The 22,497-nt window shown below is 46.4% G+C and overlaps 1 pseudogene across 1 annotated transcript; it reads right to left on the minus strand.

The window, feature by feature from the left end:
• Positions 1 to 2,445: 2,445 nt before the first annotated feature.
• LOC142819001 (oxidized low-density lipoprotein receptor 1-like) lies at positions 2,446 to 14,182 on the minus strand (annotated as a pseudogene). Its single transcript, XR_016348413.1, has 4 exons — positions 14,116 to 14,182; positions 6,318 to 6,460; positions 3,532 to 3,650; positions 2,446 to 3,250 (listed from the first exon to the last, which is right to left on the minus strand). The product of XR_016348413.1 is annotated as an oxidized low-density lipoprotein receptor 1-like (transcript).
• Between the last annotated feature and the right edge of the window lie 8,315 nt (positions 14,183 to 22,497).

A 22,497-nucleotide genomic window follows, 5' to 3' on the forward strand; every position in this document is an offset into this window, starting at 1 on the left:
ATAGATATGTAGCCGGGTTAGTCTGGTCTAGCTGAAACAAAAAACAGGACTATGATCTGAGGAAGTGGGTCTGGCCCACGAAAGCTCATCACCTAATAAACCATCTTCATAGTGCTGCATAGTTTTCTATGGTGGGGGACCCAGAACTGGACACAATACTCCAGATGTGGCCTCACCAATGCCAAATAAAGGGGAATAACAACTTCTCTGGATCTGCTGGCAATGCTCCTCCTAATGCACCCTAATATGCCATTAGCCTTCTTGGCTACAAGGGCACACTGTTGACTCATATTCAGCTTCTCATCCACTGTAATCCCCAGGTCCTTTTCTGCTACTTAGACAGCCTGTAACGTGCTTGGGATTCATCCATCTCTGCACTTGTCCTTGTTGAAGCTCAGCAGATTTGTTTGACCCAATCCTCCAATTTGTCTAGGTCACTCTGGACCCTGTCATTCTGGATATCTCAAGGGAGCAATTTAAGGGGACCTGAGGATTGAGGTGCACCTACAGGTTGGATCTGCTTGGTCTTGCACCGTTGGGATATGAACAGTCCCGAATGAGAGAATTTGCAGGACCAGTGGAGATCTCCTGCCCAGCAGGCACCCTGCCTCATCTCCTCCCACTCAACCTGGCTAGGCGGCTTGCCCAGCTGCTCCCGGCTGTCAGAGCAGCAGAGGCTTCAGCTCCTGCCATGCTTTCACACCGGGATAGCCCCAGGGCTCCAGATCCAGCTCCAGCCCCGCACTCAAATGAGCTGCTTTGGGGATCCAGCCTTGTGCTGCCCATGCTACTCGGGGCTACCACAGTGCCCTAGCCCCATACTCAGGGAACTACGGTGGGGCTCTAGCCTGCCCTGCACTCCAAGAAGCTGCCAGAGGACTCTGGCGGGTCCCATGCTGCAGCAGGGCTCTGACCTCAGCCCTGAGCTACTGGGGGCTAACATGGAGCTCCAGCCCAGTGCCAATCTGTACTGCTGGGGCACTCTGGTATGGCCCCACACTGCCATGGGCTGCTGGAGGCTACTGCAGGGCTCTGGCCCCAGTCTCACACTGCCCCCTGCCAGGCTGCCAACCCTGTTGCCCCAGCTGGCTGGCCCTTAGGCTTCTGGGTTCTCTGATACAGGAGCATCCATGGCCCTGCCATATGATGGATGTTGCCAGACCAGAGTGCTGGGTTTTGGAGGTACAACCTGTATTATAAACTTAAAAGGAAAAATCAGGATGGCATTGCAAGAGGAGAGTGCTTGGGTGGCAGAAATACTGGTGGTTTCAGGAGCTAACACCCAGTCAACACAAACAATTTTAAATCTGTAGGATTTCAACTTCAAACATTATTCATTTTATTGAGTAGTAAAATGAAATCATGAACTCGTAAAGCTTCCACTACTCTTTCCATAACTAATTTGGATTATTTTGTAATTTATAACAGTAAAAAATTTCTTTGCACTAAAATGACAGTTGAATAGGTGACTCAATTTTTATTTTCTTAGCAAATATTTTTATGAACTCTAACCATAATAGTCATGACTTTTTCCTGATGAAAAATAAAAATAATTATTTAAACCAGTATTTCTCAAAGTGACCTGTGGACCCACTTTGACAAAGCTGCTATTGGATCGCTCTGGTTTGTTTACTTACCAATTTTGCTCCCATTGGCTGCAGTTCACCTTTAGAAAAATACTGATTTACATCTTTCACCCATCAAATACTGGTGTAAAAAGTAGTGCATTCAGCTAATTTAAGTGGAAGGATTGCTAATGCAAAATTTGGTATCTGTAGGTCATCAAGAAGTATGACTTTATTTTGCACAAACAGACTCTTATATAATAAATAATCTCTATTGAAGGATAATGTAAACTCAGTATTTCATGATCTAACTTGCTTCCTTTCAAGGGCGTGTCTCAACTACACGGTTTTTTCGAAAAAAGTGACCTTTTTTTGAAAAAACTTCCTCTGCGTCTAGACTGCTGCCGCACTCTTTTGAAAGTAAATTGAGAGAACACGGCAATTTTTTCGACCGCAGAAAACGTTGTTTTACGAGGAATAATGCCTTTTTTGAAAGTGCTCTTTCGAAAAAAGGTGCTATGTAATGCAAACTATGCTTTTTCGAAAGAGAGCATCTAGACTGCAACCACTTCTTTCGAAAAAGCGAGCTGCTTTTTCAAAAGGGAGCACCCAGGCAGTCTGGATGCTCTCTTTCAAAAAAAAAACCCTGTTTGCATTCAAGAACACCCTTTTTCAAAAGAGCACAAAAAACTGCCACATTCTTTTGATTTAATTTTGAAAGAATGCAGCGGCAGTCTAGACTCAGAGGAAGATTTTTTGAAAAAAGGCCACTTTTTTTTAAAAAAACCTATAGTCAAGACACACCCTTGAGACGAAGCAAGTTAGATCATGAAATACTGAATTTACATTATCCTCTAATAGAGATTATTTATTATATAAGAGTCTGTTTGTGCAAAATAAAGTCATACTTCTTGATTACCTACAGCTACACCACAAGGTGTAACAGTTAATTCTAACTAAGGACTTAGTTTGGATTAACTTTAGACTGCCGCGTGTAGCCGTGGGCAGTTAGTTCGAACTAAAGGGGATTTTAAAAAGGCGGCCGGATGGGAAGATGCAAATCAAGCCTCTTAAAAATGCACCCTGTGGTATAGTGCAGGGAGCACTGGGGGATCTTCTCACCTTTTGTGCTTCAGGTTCTTTACCTATATTATATCTTACATCTGTCCCTGTTGTTTTTTTAAAATCAGATTTTGTAATGTGTTTACTCTGGGCTGTCCCTCCTCCTCCCAACAGCCATGAGCAAAGGGTAAGCGTTGAGACTAGGCTTGGGCTCAGTGAGAAGCAAGAGGGTGCCAGTATGGCTGAGTGAAGAAGACATGAAAAGGAGTTGCCGGAGGGAGGCTTAAGGGTGAATCTAAGACTGGCTAGTGTGTGCCAGAAGACGACCAGGGACAGCTTTGGTGATCTCTACAATTAACCTTGACAAGTCAGCTCAGACAGCTGACATGGTTTTTCTGTCTCAATGCCCAGGAGCAAAGATGACTCCATATAGCAGCACTTCAGGGTGTGTCTTTCTCTGGAGAGTTCATGCTCCTGTTAGTCTGTCAGGCGCTCTATACCAGATTAGCCACTTTCTCACAAATGCAGAACTTGTATGACCCACACTCTGCAGCAATGGCATTTGCACCTTGAATTGACAAACAGATCGGGTAAAGCTGGAACTGGCTTCTGGGATACGAAACCTGAAATGGAAAATCAGAGTTTACAACCAGCTACAGCCAGTTTCATGAGGTAAAAATTAATAATCAACCTTAGATAAACCCAACCAGTGGCACCCCCTTGAACTTTACAGGGAAGGGCATGAAAGGTAAGTCAGCAATCAAGTGCAGTCTCTGTCTGTACCTGGTGGGCCATGTGAGTGGTGGATGACTAGGAGGTTAAGTGAGTGAGCCCATAATTAGCAATTACTTCTTCCTGATTCATACCTTGAAATGGAAGCGTTTCTAGCCAGGCAGAGACTTACAGGGCAGTGGAGAAAGCTGTGCCATCTTCCCAAAAACAGGGCTCATCAGCTCCCTTGCAGAATAAGGCAATCCAGAAAGAATAGGAACTATAACACTGTGCTGATCTTATTATGAAACCCTGTGTGGAAACATAAAAAAGGCTCTGAATCATACCGCTTCCCAGACAGTGAAAACTGCAAAGCCGCAGTGACTCAGACAAAGGGATGGAGGCACAGAAGGGAAACTTAGTGGCTTGAAGTATTTATAACAGAGGCTTGTTCTGCAAGAAAATCTGCTTTGGGGTTTCCCGTCCCAGCATTTAGTTCTATTCCACAGGCCAGCAAAGGTAAGGTGCCTAATGCCTCAATAACTCTGGCTTCGGCACTGCCCGGGATCACAGATTGGGCCTTCAAGAGTCTTTCCTTCAACATCTGCATACAACAGGCAGCAGGGCCATGACAGGCCTTATTCCTTGAGATGAGCTGTGTGGTACTGTGTCAGGCTGGCCTAAATAAAAGTCATCAAATCACATGCTTCAGGGTTCAAACTGACCACCAATGGGACAATGAACATCTTTGCTATTCCAGTCAGGTTTGCTTTCATGTATTACATTCTATTTCATCTGGCACTGGAGGGATCGGAAAACGAGATGATCTGGGTGTTTTGAGCTGTGAGATCAGGAGCCAGGATAACAGGTTAGACTGACTAATTTTCTAATTCAATGATCACCAACCCACAGATCGCCATCCAAGAGTCGACCTTCGGTTCCCTCTGCACTGTGCACCTGCGCACAATACATTTTAGGTCTGCCCTCATTTGCAGAGCAGCACGCATCGAACAGGAGAGTGCTGGTGGCAATTTGGGTTGTTCTGCTGAGGCAGCCTCGGTGGGCTGAACGCCGTGGCCAGCTGGGGCGGGCGGCTGCCCCTCTTTGCTCCAGCCCAGCTGGAGTGTGGAACAGTGGCACTGGCAGATAATGTTCAGTCACAGGCATCTCACTGAGATTTGGTGAACAAAGGACAAAACGTATAATTATACATACGTGATTTAAGAGTTCTATAGCATGAATTAAAAACAGACAGTTTATTCTACATCATTGTCTTGGGGCAGATTTTGGGTTGCACGTAAATTCAAAAAGTGATCTTGGGTTGAAGAATGTTGGTGACCACTGTTCTAATTCAATAAGGCAAGAGATGGAAAGCCAGCCAAGTGTAAACTGTTCCAGCCAGGTCTTATTCGGCAGGACAAGTCCTATGGTCCAGATCATGTATATATAAGCACTAGAGGATTTACTCAGCATTGCTTGGATCCTTAACTGAAATAATTTTTGTTCTTCATTGCTCTACGGTAAGACTGGGGGTGAGGGGTTCAGTATCAGGCTGCCCTGGGGAGAGAGGACTGCCCCAGCTCTCTGTTACCACAGCAGCTTGGGGCCAGGTGAGAAGTGCCGCTGGATGGCTGGTGCAGCTGTAGCAGGCACAGCTGGGGAAAGGGTGCTTGTCCCCCACCTGGGACAGACAGACAGACAGAGAGACAGACACACACAAAGTCTCTGAAATATATAATAAATAGCTGTCCCATTCTCCACCCCTACCCCCTGCTGCCCCAATGGGGTTATAGCTGTCCTAATCCCTTTCTCTGGTCCTTTGTTGCCCCCCTGTGGTATAATTGTCCCTGCAGGCAGACCCCTCCCTTTCCATTTTATGAGAAACAATCACATTCTAGGCACATCCCAGTGTCCTGGCACAACCAAACCCTGACCTCACTTTAAGTTAGGAGAAGAGGAAGTTACATACCATATTTGATTGTTCTAGCTCTTACCATTCAGAAAGAGTTCTTGAATTAACATACTCACAGGTGGATGGACAGACAAGTCTCTCAAATACATAGCAGATAATCCTCTGGTCAGTGGAACTATACTGATATACATCAGAAAAGGATCTGACCTTATGTTCTCATATACCTGAGAACTTATCTCTATCAGGGTATGTCTACACTACCCCGCTAGTTCGAACTAGCGGGGTAATGTATGCATACCGCACTTGCTAATGAAGCCCGGGATTTGAATTTCCCGGGCTTCATTAGCATAAGCGGGGAGCCGCCATTTTTAAATCCCCGCTGCTTCGAACCCCGTGTAGCGCGGCTACACGGGGCTCGAACTAGGTAGTTCGGACTAGGGTGCCTATTCCGAACTACCGGTACACCTCGTTTCACGAGGAGTACCGGTAGTTCGGAATAGGACCCTAGTCCGAACTACCTAGTTCGAGCCCCGTGTAGCCGCGCTACACGGGGTTCGAAGCAGCGGGGATTTAAAAATGGCGGCTCCCCGCTTATGCTAATGAAGCCCGGGAAATTCAAATCCCGCTTCATTAGCAAGTGCGGTATGCATACATTACCCCGCTAGTTCGAACTAGCGGGGTAGTGTAGACATACCCTCACAGACAAGGACTGATGCAATCAATCCAACAGGGTCAATTTAGCAGGTCTAGTGCGGATCTGCTACATCAACTGCGGATTGCTCAGACATTAACAGCAGTGCTCCACTGGAACTAGAAGAGTAAGGGGGGTTGACAAGAGAGTCTCCTGGTGAAGCAGCACAGCGTAATCCCTGTGGTAAATAGAACTAAGTTATGTTGACTTGAGTTATGCTACTAACATAATTCAAATTGCATATCTTATAATAACTTTTCTTTCTTGGGTAGACCTGCCAAGCATCTGAGTACCATCCCCTGGATTTCTTCTCCTTGGTACTGAACATTAGAATTTAAAAATACCCTCAAAATAAAGCAGAAAAATGATTCATTACCAGCTCTTCCTTACTCTCTAGTTTAAGAAATCTGGAAGAGCAAAGAGCTTTGCTTTCTTGCTAAGTTTTCCATTTGGTAGAAAAGAAGTAACAGTTCTCTCTATGCTGTAGCCAGTTCTCAGGACAGGGGCTGCATCTATGCCCTTGAAAATAAAATACTGTATCACCATATTAATATCATCATCTAGAGATTTCTCTCTGAGAGATTACTAAAACACTCCACAAATCGTATTATACATCAGGAACAGGCAATCTATAATAAAGGCTGCAGGTGAGACTCCCAAATCATTCATAACTTGGCTGAGCATTTATAAAACAAAACTGAAGACCTTCAGCAGCTCTATGAATTTGGAATGTGATCAGCTCCACCGGGGCTAATGCCTCTATTTGATGAAACCTTGAATTCACATAAGAAAAAAGACTTCATTTTATGTCTCGGCTAAGTCAGTACATCCATCAGCACAATGGTTTTGTTACAAAACACCACCTCTTCCCCAGAGAAGGTAGAATTATCCTCTGCCTGCCTTCCCCCTTCGCCTTGCACTCACGGCTGTAGAAGGGTACGGCAGAAGGCTGCTCCTGAGTCTTTGGGCAGGTCAGGCTGCAAATACTCAAAGCAGAGGCCCACAGTGGGAGTTTTCTATTTAGAGTGTGCGTGCACATGTGTGTTCATTTCTTTGAGCTGGTAGGAACACCAGAGTTAAAGGAAGTTTTGTTGAAATATGCTGCTTTATCAAAGCTGAAATATTTTTGGGGAAAAGTAAAATTTTATACCAAGTGTGACAGACCGGGCCGTGTCTGGGCACAGCTGAGGGCGTCCGCTCAGGGCGAATTGCTCAAATCCGGGGCTCCTTACAGCCCCCAGACTGGTGACCTCTCCAAACAGGCCACAAACCAGTCCCACAGAGCGCTTCAGCTGCCTGCCTGAAGCCTCACGAGCAAAACCCCTCTGATACCCCAGCAATATCCGTGCCTCAGATGGCCCCGGGCCTCATACACAGGTGGGGGGTCCTAGCACCCAATCCTACCTACCCCGAACAAGTTCTGTCCGGTTCCAATAAACCAGCCACAGATCCCTGGTCAATTTACCCTCTGGGTCTTACCCACAAATCACGCTGGGCCAATCCTTTAGAATCTATATCTAAAGGTTTATTATCACAAGAAAGAAAAGCATGAGAGTAAGGTTGTTAAAGAATAGTACGTTACATGCACCGAATTTCCCAGTCCTCGATGCAGGCTCTAGCAGAGATGTTACAGCTGCTGGTTTAAAAGTTCTTGTTGCACATCCTAGCATCAGGATGGGTTCATAGGTCTTTCCGGCTCTTCGATCCCTGCAATGCTGCCTCTGGGATGAAGTGCTGAGCTGAGAACCAAATGGAGTCCCCCACATGGCCTCTTTATACTCCTTCCTGGCCTCTTCTTGTCTGAAGCCGGTCACCTGGCCCTCAGCCTCTCTCTCCTGGCAGCTCTTAGGTCTCCGCCCTCATGCTTTAGGTGTGTCCTTGGCCCATTGAGTGCCATTGTCCCATAGGGCCTCGCTAATTAGCATGTCCATAGGCCAGGCTCTGCCCAATGCTCAACCACATTCAGAGAAATATTCAGCTTCCACACAGGTTCTTACCTATACACACAGACACTATACACTCACATAAATAGCGTACACAGGATTAGCAAACAGTAAGCTCCCATTCAACACCCCACATGGCCCCCTTTTATATCATTTTTGGGGCCAGCACCCCCACCTATGGGTGCAGCCATAATCTGGCTGCTTCCCTCAAATTCCAGTAATGTGACACCAAGTTTTTGATAGGAATGTTTTCTGAAGGCTGTATTGCTAGTAGTCAGGGCAACCACCTGATATAAGAGACTGAAGTTGAATTCCCTGCTGTACCTAATTCATGGGCGAGTTTTTCATTCCAGATCACTCTGAGAATTGAACCTGTGTCTTCCCCAGCTGTCCACACTGCTTCTTAAATTAAAAAGGTCAAGTTCTGACCTGGCAGTGGACACTGACCAGAGGTGACAGTAGGCATGGCTTGGTACATTGTACCAGATAGAAAGTAGCTGGCAAGATCTGTTATGCCATAGCAGCTATTTGTACCTGGAACGGTGCAACAGAAAACACTGTGCCACCCTGAGAGCCCCTTCATAGGGCTGCCTCTTTTCCAGCTCCCTCTGCACAGCAGAAGCCCCACAGAGCTGCGGAGTAGGGGTGGAAGATTGAAGCCTCTGCTCCTTTCCCCACTGGCCAGGGCAGAGCAGAGACAGCAGCAGAACTGCCAGCAGCTTCTCTGGCTGCCATACTCCCCTTGCCCCCATAACCTGAGATGGAGTTAGGGGAAGAACACAAGGGGCTTAGGGCTGAGGCAGGGCACAGTCATGGGGGAGTTACATGCCCCCTTGGCTGGTGTGCACTTTCCCCACTTCCTATACCAAGATGAAAATAATTCTATTCCATTGTCTTGCCAATATTCAAAAAATTTAGCTCTGTGGTTTTTAATTCTTGTTCAAAAGGTTAGGCCTGATTCTCACCAGGCTTTCATATTATGAAGCCATTTACACGTGTGCTGCCATTCTGTTTGGTGGCATTTCCTACCCACTTTGTGCACTTTTTGCCCAGGACAGAATTATGGCACATGGTGTAAAGCAGGAGAGAGTCAGACCCATTATTCCTTACGAAGAACCCCCTTTGCTTAGTGACAGTGTTTACTCATTTCTGCTATACCATTCTGTGAGCTGATTTCTCCTTGAACCAAACTCAGACACTGGTTCAATACTGAAATCAGAAAGGAGCAATCAAAACAGTGAATTGTTCAATCTGACCCTTGTGCAGACTCCTTTGAACCAAATAAGTCTGGAAAATTCCTACTTCTGGTTGAGCTGGCAATGCAATACTGAGAACAGTCTCTCTGTTGTACTTTGGGAGATCCAATTTTGTCATACACACAAATACAGGAATTATAATTAAAATTATTATTTAAGAAAAAAGTACTACTATTTGCTGAGCTCAGAAAATGTTGAGGGAACCTGGTTCTTCTTTTGGGATTGCTGCTTAGAAGTCTGAGGGAGCTCTCCACTGAAATCTAGTGGTGAGCTATGAAAAAGGACTTCAGGAGCCGATCTAATTTTCATGAGTACCCCGTCCCTCCGCCCATGTGTTCAGCAGGATGGGACTGCTTGCCCAAATGATCACTTTTAGCTGGTGTTGGATCCCCAGTCCTGTTATTATTGGGGCAGGAGGAATAAAAAATTGTTATCCTTGATGTGTGAATCGAGGATAGCAAAACAGTACCTGGCATCCCCAATGGAGGCATTCACTCTCAACTAAACAACATGGCCAGGAGGGGACATGGCTTCCAAAACCCAGTGAACTGAGGATGGGGATAGGTATGTGTGGGCATCTGGTGGTGTGGGCTCTGCTTACGTGCCTTATGCGCCATTTGATCCTTCCTCCCTTTTCTGTGTAATAAAAGAGGTAACTTGACTCAACTTAGGCTACGTCTAGACTACAAGCCTCTTTCGAAAGAGAGCGTCTAGACTGCAACCACTTCTTTTGAAAAAGTGAGCCACTTTTTCAAAAGAGAGTACCCAGGCAGTCTGGATGCTCTGTTTCGAAAAAGCCCTGTTTGCATTCAAGAACGCCTTTTTTCGAAAGAGCACTTTCAAAAAAAGGTGTTTTTCCATGGTGTTTACCATGGTCAACAAAACTGTTCTTTCGATTTAATTTTGAAAGAATGCAGTGACAGTCTAGACAAAGGGGAAGGTGTTTTTTTTTTTAAAAAAAAGGCCACTTTTTTCAAAAACCCGTGTACTCTAGACACACCCTTAGTGAGTTATTACACACTGCAGAGTTGGAATTGCTGATCCATAGATCTAAGTGATGCACCTATTTTGTGACAGTATCTCTGATGCAAGAGACTTCTCAGCGAGCACCACCACTGGGCTCCTCTACTGGCAGTTGAAATCACGGAGCTGCATAAATTGGTGGGCCCTGAAGCAGGGGCAGATATACGGCAGGGCGAGCGGGGCAGCCGCCCCGGGCCCCGTGCTGCAAAGAGCCCCGCGCATGCGCCGTGGCGCCACCGTGCATGCGCACTGCGTCACCACGCATGCGCCGTGGCAAAGGGGGGCCCCGCAAGATTATGCTGCCCTGGGCCCCGCAAAACAGTCATCTGCCCCTGCCCTGAAGACATCCTGGTGAGTGGCCAGCAGGGCGCCTGGTGGAGAGGCACAGTTAGTGGCCAGTAGGGCCAGAGCAGAGCCCTGCAGAGAGGTGTGGCAATCAACTAGTGGGCTGTCTGCCGGAGAGGGGCAGTGAGCGAGTGCTTTACACAGATGGGAGGTGAGGTCTGCAGATGCAGCTCTGAATTCTGGGTCTGCAGTGACTCAGCTGAGAGTGGAGTGCAAAGAAGAATTGGTCATAAGAAGGAGACATTTGGTTTTTAAACACCTGAGGGAGAAAGAACACTGCCCCACATATTTGGGGGTGGGATTTTGTTCACTGTTTGTGTTGACAAACCCTATTTGCAGTGTTTTCCCATATTAATGCCTAGTTACTAAGTTTTTGCTACACTAAGATGCTGTGCTCCGTAGAGGGGAAGTATTGCCTCTCAGAGGTGTCCTGGGGTGGTTGTAATGAGCTCAGGTCACTAGTTATGGGCCAAGCTGGTTTTGTGTGGTATCGTTGGAAAGGAATCCCTCAACCCTGAACCAAGCCCTTGTTAATGCCAACTCTGACTTGCAGAAGGGTTACATAATGGTTCACAGCAGGCAGCTCCTGAGGCATAGGAGCCAGCAAACAGAGCTGTAAACAGGGGAGTTTGAGTGGGAGTTTGTAAGGGGAGTTTGTATTGTGGGACTCGTTTGGGGTTTGTTTTTGCCATGGGTGGGGTGTTTTGGTTTGTTTTTGTGTTTGCCGGACTAACAGGATTTGTTTACTCGGCATAGGGAAATGAAGCGGCAATTTAAATAATCGCCGCTTCGTTTAAATTAAAATGGCTGCCACGCTGTGCCGATCAGCTGTATGTCGGCTGGAAAAGCTAATTTCGAAAGAGAGCATCTACACAGCAAAAGTGCAATGAAAAAGTGATCTGCTTTTTCACATTGATTGGATGCTATGTCGCATTTAGGTTGTGATTAGACTGGGTGGACTGGCCACCAGGGCACCTGTGTTATTTCTCTTTTGAAATAAAAGACAGGACTATGTAGCACTTTAAAGACTAACAAGATGGTTTATTAGATGATGAGCTTTCGTGGGCCAGACCCACTTCCTCAGACCAATATGTGGAAGAAAATCGGCACAATCATAAATACCAAAGTGATACAATCAAAAAAATAAACGCATGTGAAACTGACAAATCAACTCAATTTCACGTGTTCATTTTTTTGATTGTATCTCTTTGGTATATTTGGTTGTGCCGATTTTCTTCCACATATTGATCTGAGGAAGTGGGTCTGGCCCACGAAAGCTCATCACCTAATAAACCATCTTGCTAGTCTTTAAAGTGCTACATAGTCCTGTTTTTTGTTTCAGCTAGACCAGACTAACACGGCTGCATCTCTATCACTATTCTTTTGAAATAACTCCATCTTCCATGTCCACATACGCATTTTTCTGAAAAAGCTTTTTTGGAGAAAGGCTTCTTCCTCGTAGAATGAGGTTTACCATCGTCAGAAAAACCCCTCTGTTCTTTCAACTTTCTTTCGAAAGTACTCAATGGCAGTACAGCAAAGGCACAGAGCTGGGGAATAGCCCCATAGCACAGAAGTACCAGCTCTGGGAGGGCTCCGTATAGAGATGCACAGCTGTGGCTCCTCCCAGGTAACAATAATTTGCACTGGGTTTGCTAATAAACAAAAATATTTTTATTCAGTACTAGAAGATTTACCTGGTCGTTAACTCAATTTATTTTCGTTTCCTGGAAAATAAAAGGAAAAGGCTCCTGCTTCATGTCCATCATTGCTCTGGGGTGGGGCTGCGGGGTTCACTATGGAGGCTGCCCTGGGGAGAGAGGACAGCCCCAGCCCTCTTTTACTGCAGCAGCTGGGTAAGAGGTGCCTGTTCATGGCTGATGCAGCTCCAGCGGGCATAGCTAGGCAAGGGGTGCATATCCCGCTGGCTGAGGCCAGGGCCAGTTTAAGGGGGGGGGCTAGCTGGGCAGCTGCCGAGGGTGCCAACCTATGGGGGGCGCCTGATGGCAGCTCTAAGAGACACCGCGCACCCGGCCGCACAGCACCCCTTAGAGATACCATCAGGCACCAATGGCCCGGGGCCGGGGGCCATGCGGCGCCCCTTATAGCTGCAATCAGGCGCTGCACACCCGATTGCAACTGTAAGGTGCACAGCGCGCTGGGGGGGCGGGGCTGCGCATGCTCCGTGCACTCAGGGGCAGAGCTGCACATAAGTCACGCACCTGCTGCCCGGGGAACAGGAATGGCTCGAGCCGGCCCTGGCTGAGGCAGGTCCAAGTTCGTCTGCCCTTTGGACATCCCAGCCTGACTGAGGAACACAGGAAATGGTGCATTCTCCCCTGTCTCTGTGATGAAGGGGAACAGCCAGCAGTGTTCCTGTATGAATGGGGGGACCACTGGACCTCTCCTAAAGGGAGCTTGGGTGGTTTTGGCCTGGGGCAGTCCTGGAAAGGGGGGGAAAGGGTACGCTCCCAGTCAGCCCTTTTACCTGCTGGTGATTCTGTCTCTTTTCTGTTTGGTTTATGAGAGGCACAGCTGTACAGCCCATGGTCCAAACACAGCTGTACAGCCCATGGTCCTGGCACAACCAAACCCTGATCTTGCTGTAAGTTATGATAAGAGGAAGCTGCCTACCACATTTGGTGGAACTAGCTCCTACTGGTTAGGAGCTCTTGAAAAGACAAACTCTCTCAAATATATAGTAGATAAAAATAAGTTTTAAGAGATTACAAGTGAAAATAAGCAAATCAAAGTAAGATACTAAGCCAAAATGAACAAAACATGCCCATTAAGCCCAATACACTAAAGTTGCCACAAAACATATTCCTCACCCTAATTCTTATCTCAGATGCAATTCTTCACAAGTCAGAACTGATCTTTTTCTAGTCTCTGTTTATTAGCTCCTTGTATCCTTAGAGTTCTTTGTTTTCAGGTTTCTTCATGTGTATCCTCTTAAGGTGGGGAGGCCATTTCAAAGACCAGCTAAAGACCATGTTGATAGCTTCCCATTCCTTAAAACAGAATCCCTCCCCCCCTTTCCGATACGAACCCTTTGTTTTCTCTCCTCATGCCCATGGAAAAATACTAGATTCAAGATAGATTCCAGCTCAAAAGGTGTCATGGTCACATGTCTTTTTGTAGGAGCAACTCCAGTTTGTGCTTACAGGCAAAACAAAACCACTTACAAAACAAAGCCACTAAAGCCTCTCACTACAAATTCTAGATTAATAAACAGGTTTACGCTTCATATTTCTAATTCACATGCAAGAATTATACGTGTACTCAAACATAATATACACATTCTGGAGATCACAGGCTCTTGAACAATGGGTTACTTGACCTATTTTGCATAAAGAATATTCAAGTTATGCATATTCATATTCAAAAATATATTTCCACACCATCATGGGGACTCAGTGTTACAAAGCCCTTTCAGGTTCTTAGCAGTTTAGCTCCTCGGCCTCTATTTTGTCAATGGATTTCTGGTCCTGAAGCTGAATGCCATTTTCTTAGAGATTCCACCAGTGTCATACAGAGTGGGACAACACTGAGGGCTGCATTCTAGGCAAACAAGCTCATTGTGAAAGGATCTACTTCACTCCGTTACCTTTCACTTTGGCTTCCTGGGGCTCCAGGCTCACAAACTTCAGATCTGCATAGGTCACTTCAGCCATTTTTGGCAAGGTTCTGAGAAATCTAAGTTACAACTCAGCATGCAGAGGGAGAGACAGACAGACAGAGGTATGGTTCTGGGTGTGATTGTTCAAATGGTCAGTCATTAGAAATGAGAGAGTGATTCATCTACAAATCAGACAGGAACTATATCTCATGACAGAATTTATAAAACAGACTCTGGGACATTTAGGGAGTTTGTTTTATAAACTGTGAGACTGACTTGATTTCTTCATCTATCCCTGCAGAAATACTGTGGCTGTGTCTAGATTGGCCAGTTTTTCCGGAAAATCAGCAGCTTTTTCAGAAAAACTTGCCAGCTGTCTACACTGGCCACTTGAATGTCCGCAAAAGCACTGACTTCTTACTGTAAAAAATCAGTGCTTCTTGCGGAAATACAATGCTGCTCCCATTCGGGCAAAAGTCTTTTTCCGAAAGACTTTTGCGCAAAAGGGCCAGTGTAGACAGCAGAGATTTCTTTTCCGCAAAAAAGCCCCGATCGCGAAAATGGCCATTGGGACTTTTTTGCGGAAAAGCGCGTCTAGATTGGCCACGGACGCTTTTGCAGAAAAGCGTCCTGCCAATCTAGACGCTCTTTTCCGAAAATGCTTTTAACGGAAAACTTTTCCGTTAAAAGCATTTCCGGAAAATCATGCCAGTGTAGACGTAGCCTGTGGGAATGGGAGTCTTTCATTTCTCGGCTCCTACCAAAAATGCATAGAGAGACAGAGGAAGGTGACACAGAGGAACACAGATATCTTTCAGTAGGAAAAATGGGCACTATGAGCTGGACACCAAGATGGATTTCTTGTCCATCACTGAAAATCACTAATGGCTATCCTAGCCATGCACTGAATCTACTGTGAGGTAGATGCTTGGAATTTGGTACAGAGAGCAGAGATTGCAAAAGAGAGAGTTTAGAGAAGGCACCGAGAAGCCACTCTGTATGCACATGGGTTAGAATGCTAGCTGCAGTTGCAACATCTCTGTAAATTGCTCTCTTAATAAAAAGTCTATTTTATTTTACAAACATGGAGGAGTCCTTTTGTGTCATTACCCAGCATGCGGTAAATGAAACAATGGATATATCATTTAACAAAGCATGAGTAACAGGGAAATTTCTATTAACTTCCAAGTACTGCACAACTGAATTTAATCAAATCAGGAAGGATATTGATCCTGTCCTGAGACTGCATTCGCCCAGGGCTGTGAGTGTAAGAGAGAATCCCAGTAGGATGTATAAATCTAACCGGGGCAGATGACAGTTTTGCGGGGCCCAGGGTGGCATAATTTTGCAGGGCGCCCCCTTTGCCACGGCGCATGCACAGTGACGCCATGCGCATGCGCGGTGGCGCCACAGCACATGTGCGGGGCTTTTTGCAGCACGAGGCCCGGGGCGGCCGCCCCGTTCGCCCTGTCCTATATCCGCCCCTGAATCTAACTGCTGAAACTATGATGGGCCCTTGAAATTTGTGACAACAGCAGGACACACTAATGAGACAAGGATATTGACCTTGAATCTAGTGGAGAGAAAACAATTCATTGTGAAACAAATAAAAATGAAACTACTTTGGCTCATTTCTCCCATAATGTTAAGTTGAATGTGAATTATTTTGCCCCTTAGTAATAGACTAAATGGTTAAATTATCATGCCCAACCATAACCATGGAAGCCTATTAGAAACCCCAGAAATTAAAGAAATGGAGTTCATAGTTCAGCCAGAATGATCATGTAGATTCCTAACGCCACACTTTCAGGTTACAATATTGCTCCTTCATTAGAGGAATGTTTATCACCCATATCTGATATTTTGCAAAATTTGATCATTCTAAAATTGTAATTTTCTTCTCAGTAAGTGTATCCTTGGGTGGGCTAGACTTCACTGCTCTTCTCCAGTGTCTGAAAGGAAAAATACCTCACTCCCATAGGAAATAGCAGGAGACCCAGAGTTTAGCCTCTTAAGGAATTTCAGCAAGGATTGCACAGTGTCAGCCTCCCTACATTCAAGTCCCAAAAAGAAACTAACTAAATAAGTTTAATTTAATAATTTTATAAAATCTTATGTTAAAGAAATAATAATCTAATTATACAACATAACTATTTTATAACCCACAGACACTGTCTTCACAGTAACAGCAAACATTAATAAAAAGAAAACTGAAAGTAAAAATCTGAACAGTTCATAGGGTTGCCAGGTGTCACAGTCCAGTATTTAAACTTTCTGTTTGGGAAAGAAATTGAGAAAATATAAATGTCTGGTATTTTCTAAATAAGATGTAATGTAGATTGTGATGTACAGGCAGTCCCCGGGTTACATGCAAGATAGGGACTGTAGGTTGTTCTTAAGTTGAATTTGTATGCAAGTCAGAACTGGTACATATTGTAGGGGAAACTCTAGCCAAACATTTCTCCAGAGCTCAATTTTATTCTCCCACACCTCACTTCCCTCAATCCTTTATTCTCAAGCTGAGGTGTCTGCTGAGAAAAGCCGCTCCGTGTATCCCTGGTCTGCTGGGGGGGGGGGGGGGCGCTAGCTTCGCGTCTCCCTGGTCTGTTGGGGGGAAGCAGCTAGTGCGGGGTTGCCTCACCCCGTTTGTAAGTAGGGATCCAATGTCAGTCGGATCCATGTAACCCGGGGACTGCCTATAATGTCAAGTGTGTCCGGTATTTTTGCTGAAACCATCTGTCAACCCTAACAGGTCAATCCACATAAAACACAGTAAGAAGAAATTGAGAGATCCCAAAAGCTCAGATTTAGTTCACCAAAGTCTCAATTTGTGTCTTTGGTCATCAAATCTGCTCCATATGCTGAGTCTGAACCATCTCTCCACTAGGAATCCCAGTTGCAACTGAGGCAGACTCTTCCCCTGTGGGGATCACTGCTAGGCAGGCAGCTCAGTGATTAACCAGTCAGTTAAGTCACAAGGGAACAGACTTAAAAAAAAAACCTGTTACAAGAAAATACAAAAACTGAGAATAACGAAACAGTAATGACTCTTTCCCTATTGCTACATTTACAGAGGAGCTGAAGAATCCCAGGGACTGAGAAAGTAACTAGAACAATCCGGCAGCGTTCCAAGCAAACAGTTAACACAGAAGAAGTTAATTTTTCCATCCCAGCTTCCCCTTGCTACAATTAACATGCCCAAGTGCCCTGGGAGAAGATTAACATCTTCACGACCAGCTGCAAAGTGCTGCAGAGCAAGAGCCAGCAGCCTCTCCCAGCTCACCCAGGGCAAGAGGCCTTAGCAAAGCAACTGCCCCAGAGACAGACCCAGCTGGAGCAGACCCTAAAGTACCACACCCAGTTCCAGAAGCTTCTGGGTGAGGGAGCACTAAATCCACCCAGCAAGGATGACCCAGCCTCAACTCATTCCTGCCTCCCCCACCCTAGGGGTCTTTTAAAGAGATAGCTTCTTATTATAGGTACATGAGCTACATAAGCATTTCACTATGTGTCAATAGCTATTTAACTAAAGCTAAAAACTAACAATGGCGACTTCAGTGCATGCTGAGATATCAAGAACCAGATCCTCAGCTAGTGTTAGGGTTGCCAGGTGTCCGGTATTGACCCTGACAGTCCGGTATTTTTGCCTCCTGTCTGGTAAAAAAATTCAGAAAATACCAGACACCTGGAATGTCCGGGTATGTTTTGTTTTTTTCCCAGCCAGGAGGCGAAAATACTGGACACCTGGCAACCCTACACACTTGGCAGCCGGACCCAGCCCCTGGCCTCCTCTGGCTTGGGCCCTGGCCCCGTGCCCTCCTGCTTACCTGGTTTCGCAGGGAAGCTCCCTTCTTGCTGATCAACCAAAAACCCAAGATGGCTGTCAGCAAAAAACCTCAAGATCAGAGCAAGAGGAAGCAATGCCTCTCCTGGGTCTTAGTGCTCAATGTCCCCTTTTCCTATCCTTGGCCTATTCTGACTCTGAATGCAATTAAAGGGGCCATACTGTTTTAATGCTGTTTTATTTATTTATTTATTTATTTATTTATTGTGCTTAGTAACTGTTGGGGTCTTTTTTTTTTTTTGGTCTCTCCCAATTTTTTCCCTGTTTTTTTTTTGGGGGGGGGGTTGTTTGTTTTTGAGGGGGGATGGGTTTGGTATTTTTGTTGAAACCATTTGGTAACCCTAGATGGTGTACATCAGCGTAGCCTCATTGGCTTTCAGATGAATAGTAGGCAGCTGGAAAGAACAGTTTTGATAAACTGTCATTCCTCTAAGGTCATGATTTGCAATTGTAAGTGCAATGCCTGAGGCTTGTTTAGATCTACTGCTAGTTTTCTAGGTTGTGGAATGATACAGAGTTGTTAAGTTGCAGAATGGTTTAGTCCACACTTATAATTTGCATTTGTTTTCTCTGGTTCTTCTGGGCTGAGCCACTTTAGCTTTAAGTGCTAGAATCATAGAAGCATAGAGGGTGAGGTTTGGAAGGGACCTCATGAGGTTATTGAGTCCAACCCACTGCCAAAAGCAGGACCAACCCTAACTAGATCATCCCAAACTTCTCAGGATGGAGATCCTACCACCTCCCTGGGGAACCTGTCCCAGTGCTTCCAACCTAGACCTCCCCCACTGCAACTTGAGACCATTGCTCCTTGTTCTGCCGTCCCTCACTACTGAGAACAGCCTCTCTCCATCCTCTTTGGAACCACCCCTGCAGGAAGTTGAAGGCTGCTATCAAATCACCCTTCACTCTTCTCTTCCGTAAACTAAATGAGCCCAAATCCCTCAGCCTCTCCTCATAGGCCATGTGCTTCAGCCCCCTAATCATTTTTGTTGTCTTCTGCTGAATCCTCTCCAATGCATCCACATCCTTCCTGTAGTGATGGGCCCAAAACTGGATGCAATATTCCAGATGTGGCCTCACCAGTGCTGAATAGTGATCCCATCCCTGTCACCCATTTACAGCTTCTGACAATGAGAGGCTAGGGACAACATTCCTACCCATCCTGGCTAATAGCCATTGATGGGCATGTCCTCCATGAATTTATCTAGCTCTTTATTGAACCCTGTTAATGTCCTGGCCTTCACAACATCCTCTGGCAAGGAGTTCCAAAGTTTAATGGTACAATGTGTGTAGAAAGCATCCTTTTGTTTCTTTTAAACCTGTTATTTATTAATTTCATGTGGTGACCCTAGTTTTTATGTTATAGGAACAAATAAATAACTTTTCCTTATTCACTTTCTCCTCACCAGTCATGATTTCATAGACCTCTGCCATGCCCCCCTTAGTCTCCTCTTTTCTAAGCTGAAAAGTCCCAGGCTATGTCTAGACTACAAAGAAAAGTCAGAAAAAGATACGCAAATTGAGGTTTGCAATTTGCGTGTCTTTTTCCGCTTTTTTTCCCGGAAGCTACACGGGGCCAAATTTTGGAAAAACCTCCTCTTTTGGAATATCCCTTCTTCCTCATACAATGAGGAACACTGGGATGCTGAAAGAATGAGTCTGCTTTTTCAGAAACTGTTTCGAAAAAGCGGATGCGTTCCTTGGATGCAGGAAAGCTTTTTCGGGATACCTCCAGGCTGTGTCTACACTGGCATGAATTTCCGGAACTGCTATTCCGTTTTCAGTTTTTCTGGAAAAGAAGCATCTACATTGGCAGGCTGCTTTTCCGGAAAAGCCCTTTTTCCAGAAAAGAGTCTGTGGCCAATGTAGACGCGCTTTTCCAGAAAAGAGCCCCGATCGCCATTTTCACGATCGGGGGTTTTTTCCGGAAAAGACTACTGGGCTGTCTACACTGGCCCTTTTCCGGAACAGTGTTCCGGAATAAGGACTTATGACTGAGCGGGAGCAGAATAGTTTTTCCGGAATAGCGGCTGATTTTGTAGAGTAGAGCGTCGTTGCTTTTCCGGAAATTCAAGGGCCAGTGTAGACAGCTCGCAGCTTATTCCGGAAAAGCGGCTGATTTTCCGGAATAAGTGGCCCAGTGTAGACACAGCCCCAGTGTTTTGAAAAAGCTCTACAGTGTAGACAAAGCCCCAGTCTTTTTAATCTTTCTTCATATAGCAGCCATTCTTGTAAGCTTCCTTTTTGTGTTTAAGCTCACCAAAGATTTCTCTCTTAAGGTAAGCTGGTGGTTTGCATATTTGCTATTGTTGTACATTTTGTTCCTGTGCTTCTTTAAAAGGTTTTTTAAAAAATAAGGCCAAATCTCCAGGAGTCCTCTTCCCCTTCATATTAGCCTTGCCGGAGATCCTGCCCATCAGTTCCCTGCTGTATACAGCGAAGGCTGTTCAGTGAAGGCTGTGCTATCTTTTCATTTGAAACTTCCATAAACTATAAGCACGTATAAAGAAAGGAAAGGACAGGAATATGAGGCTGTCTGCAGATGGACAATAAGCATCTAGTGCAGGGGTGGGCAAAAGGTCCTCTGTGGGCCAGATCTGGCCTGCCAAGCGGGTGGATCCAGCCTGCGGAGGACTTGCTGCTCCCCCACCCAAGGTAAATCAGGGCCTGGGGATAGGGGAGCTGCGTAAAGTTTCCTCCTGCCCTGCCCCAGCCTTGCAAGGAGCCCGAGGCAATTCAAAGTGCAACATGCTCCTCACAGGGCAGGAAGACGCTTCCCGCATTCTTCTGCCCTCAGGCCCTGACTGGCCTGCAGATGGGGGAGCGTGCCAAGCCTCTCCCATAGCATGGGTGCTTAGTGGGATGGGGGGCTAAGGGGCTCCCTCACCCTCAGACCAATCATGGTCTGGGGGGTGGGGTAGCCCCACCACTTCCCATTTAGGCCCTGCCCCTTCCTGTTTAGGCCCCACCCCTTCCTGGGTGGCCCAGGGCTACTTCGAAAACTCTGCTCTGGTGTGCTGTTATATGTTTCTCCTTTGCACATTGGTAGTCAGTATATAGAGCCAGACTGTAAACAAGTTCTGAAAGAAAGAAAGAAAGAAAGAAAGAAAGAAAGAAAGAAAGAAAGAAAGAAAGAAAGAAAGAAAGAAAGAAAGAAAGAAAGAAAGAAAGAAAGAAAGAAAGAAAGAAAGAAAGAAAGAAAGAAAGAAAGAAAGAAAGAAAGAAAGAAAGAAAGAAAGAAAGAAAGAAAGAAAACTAACTGCAGAGCCGTCCCATCCATAGGTCCGTTTCTGGGTGGTTGGTGCTTTGAGTGGTGCTTTGAGAGGCTGCCCAAATTGTCCTATGGCTCCTACCTCATCAGGGGGGCTAGAGCAAGCAGCAGAGGTTGAGGTTCCCCCACACTCACTGTGGTGGTGAGAGTCGTGGATGCGGAGCAGGACAGCAGTCTACTCCTTGTTCTGCCATCTCCCAGCTGGGTCACTACATTTCACCATGGAGGCAGGAAGCTGAGCAGCCCAACCCAAGCCTGCTAACTCCCCTGAGTGACAAGGAGCTGAGTTGCTCCACTTCCCACAGTCACGGTGAAGCAGAGTGACCCAACTGGGAGATGGATGGCAGAGCGGAGCAGGCCGCTGGGTCGCTCTGCTTCTCGCGATGCATGCTACAGCGGTGAGTGCTGCGGGGGGGCGGGGAAGCAGACCTCTGCTGTCACCCTGCATTAGGCCCTCTGGTAATCACCTGGTCATGCCACTTGGTGTAGGAGGTTTTGAGGAAGGGGTGCAATGGGGGTGAGTGAGGGCAGAGTAAAGGTAGGAAGAGTAGGGTTACCAGATGGGCTTCAAAAAAATACCAGACACACATGATCTCAGAATGGGGGGGGGGGGGGCAGAAGGACTGGCCAGGAGGGGAGCAGGGATGACCAGGAGGGAGTCGTGGGGAGCAGGGCTGACCGGGGGAGATCAGAGCAGGGACCGGCTGGTGGGAAGCAGCGCTGACCGGGAGGGAGTTGCGGGGAGCAGAGCCGACCAGGGGGGAAGCAGGGCTGGCTGGGAAGGGGTTGGGAGGAGAGGTGCTGGCAAGGGGGGAACAGCTGGTGGGAAGCAGGTCTGGCTGGGGGGGGAACCGTCTGGCAGGGAACGGGGCTGATCTGTGCACACGAAGATCCCAGGGTGCTGCCCATCCTGTACACGGTCCCGGTGGGGTGCACGGGCGAGTCTGGCCCTAGGGATTCCATCCTGCTCCAGCTCCACCCCCACCCCTCTCCTCTCTACTGTGTAGTTGTGTACTACCTGGCTGGTAGACACGCTCACACAGCGTGAGCATGACTATCAACCAGGCAGTACACAACTACATACTGATATTCCTGATAATAATAAAATTTACTTAATTAGAAAATACCGGACATTTATATGTCCAGTATTTTCTCAATTTGTTTTCCGGACAGAAAGTTCAAAACCGGACACCTGGCAATCCTATGGAAGAGGCGGAGTGAGGCAGAACAGGGATGGGAGTTTGGGGAAGGGGTA

The sequence above is a fragment of the Pelodiscus sinensis genome, chromosome 1 (assembly GCF_052426305.1).
Source record: "Pelodiscus sinensis isolate ZL-2025 chromosome 1, ASM5242630v1, whole genome shotgun sequence".
Taxonomy (NCBI): Eukaryota; Metazoa; Chordata; order Testudines; family Trionychidae; genus Pelodiscus; species Pelodiscus sinensis.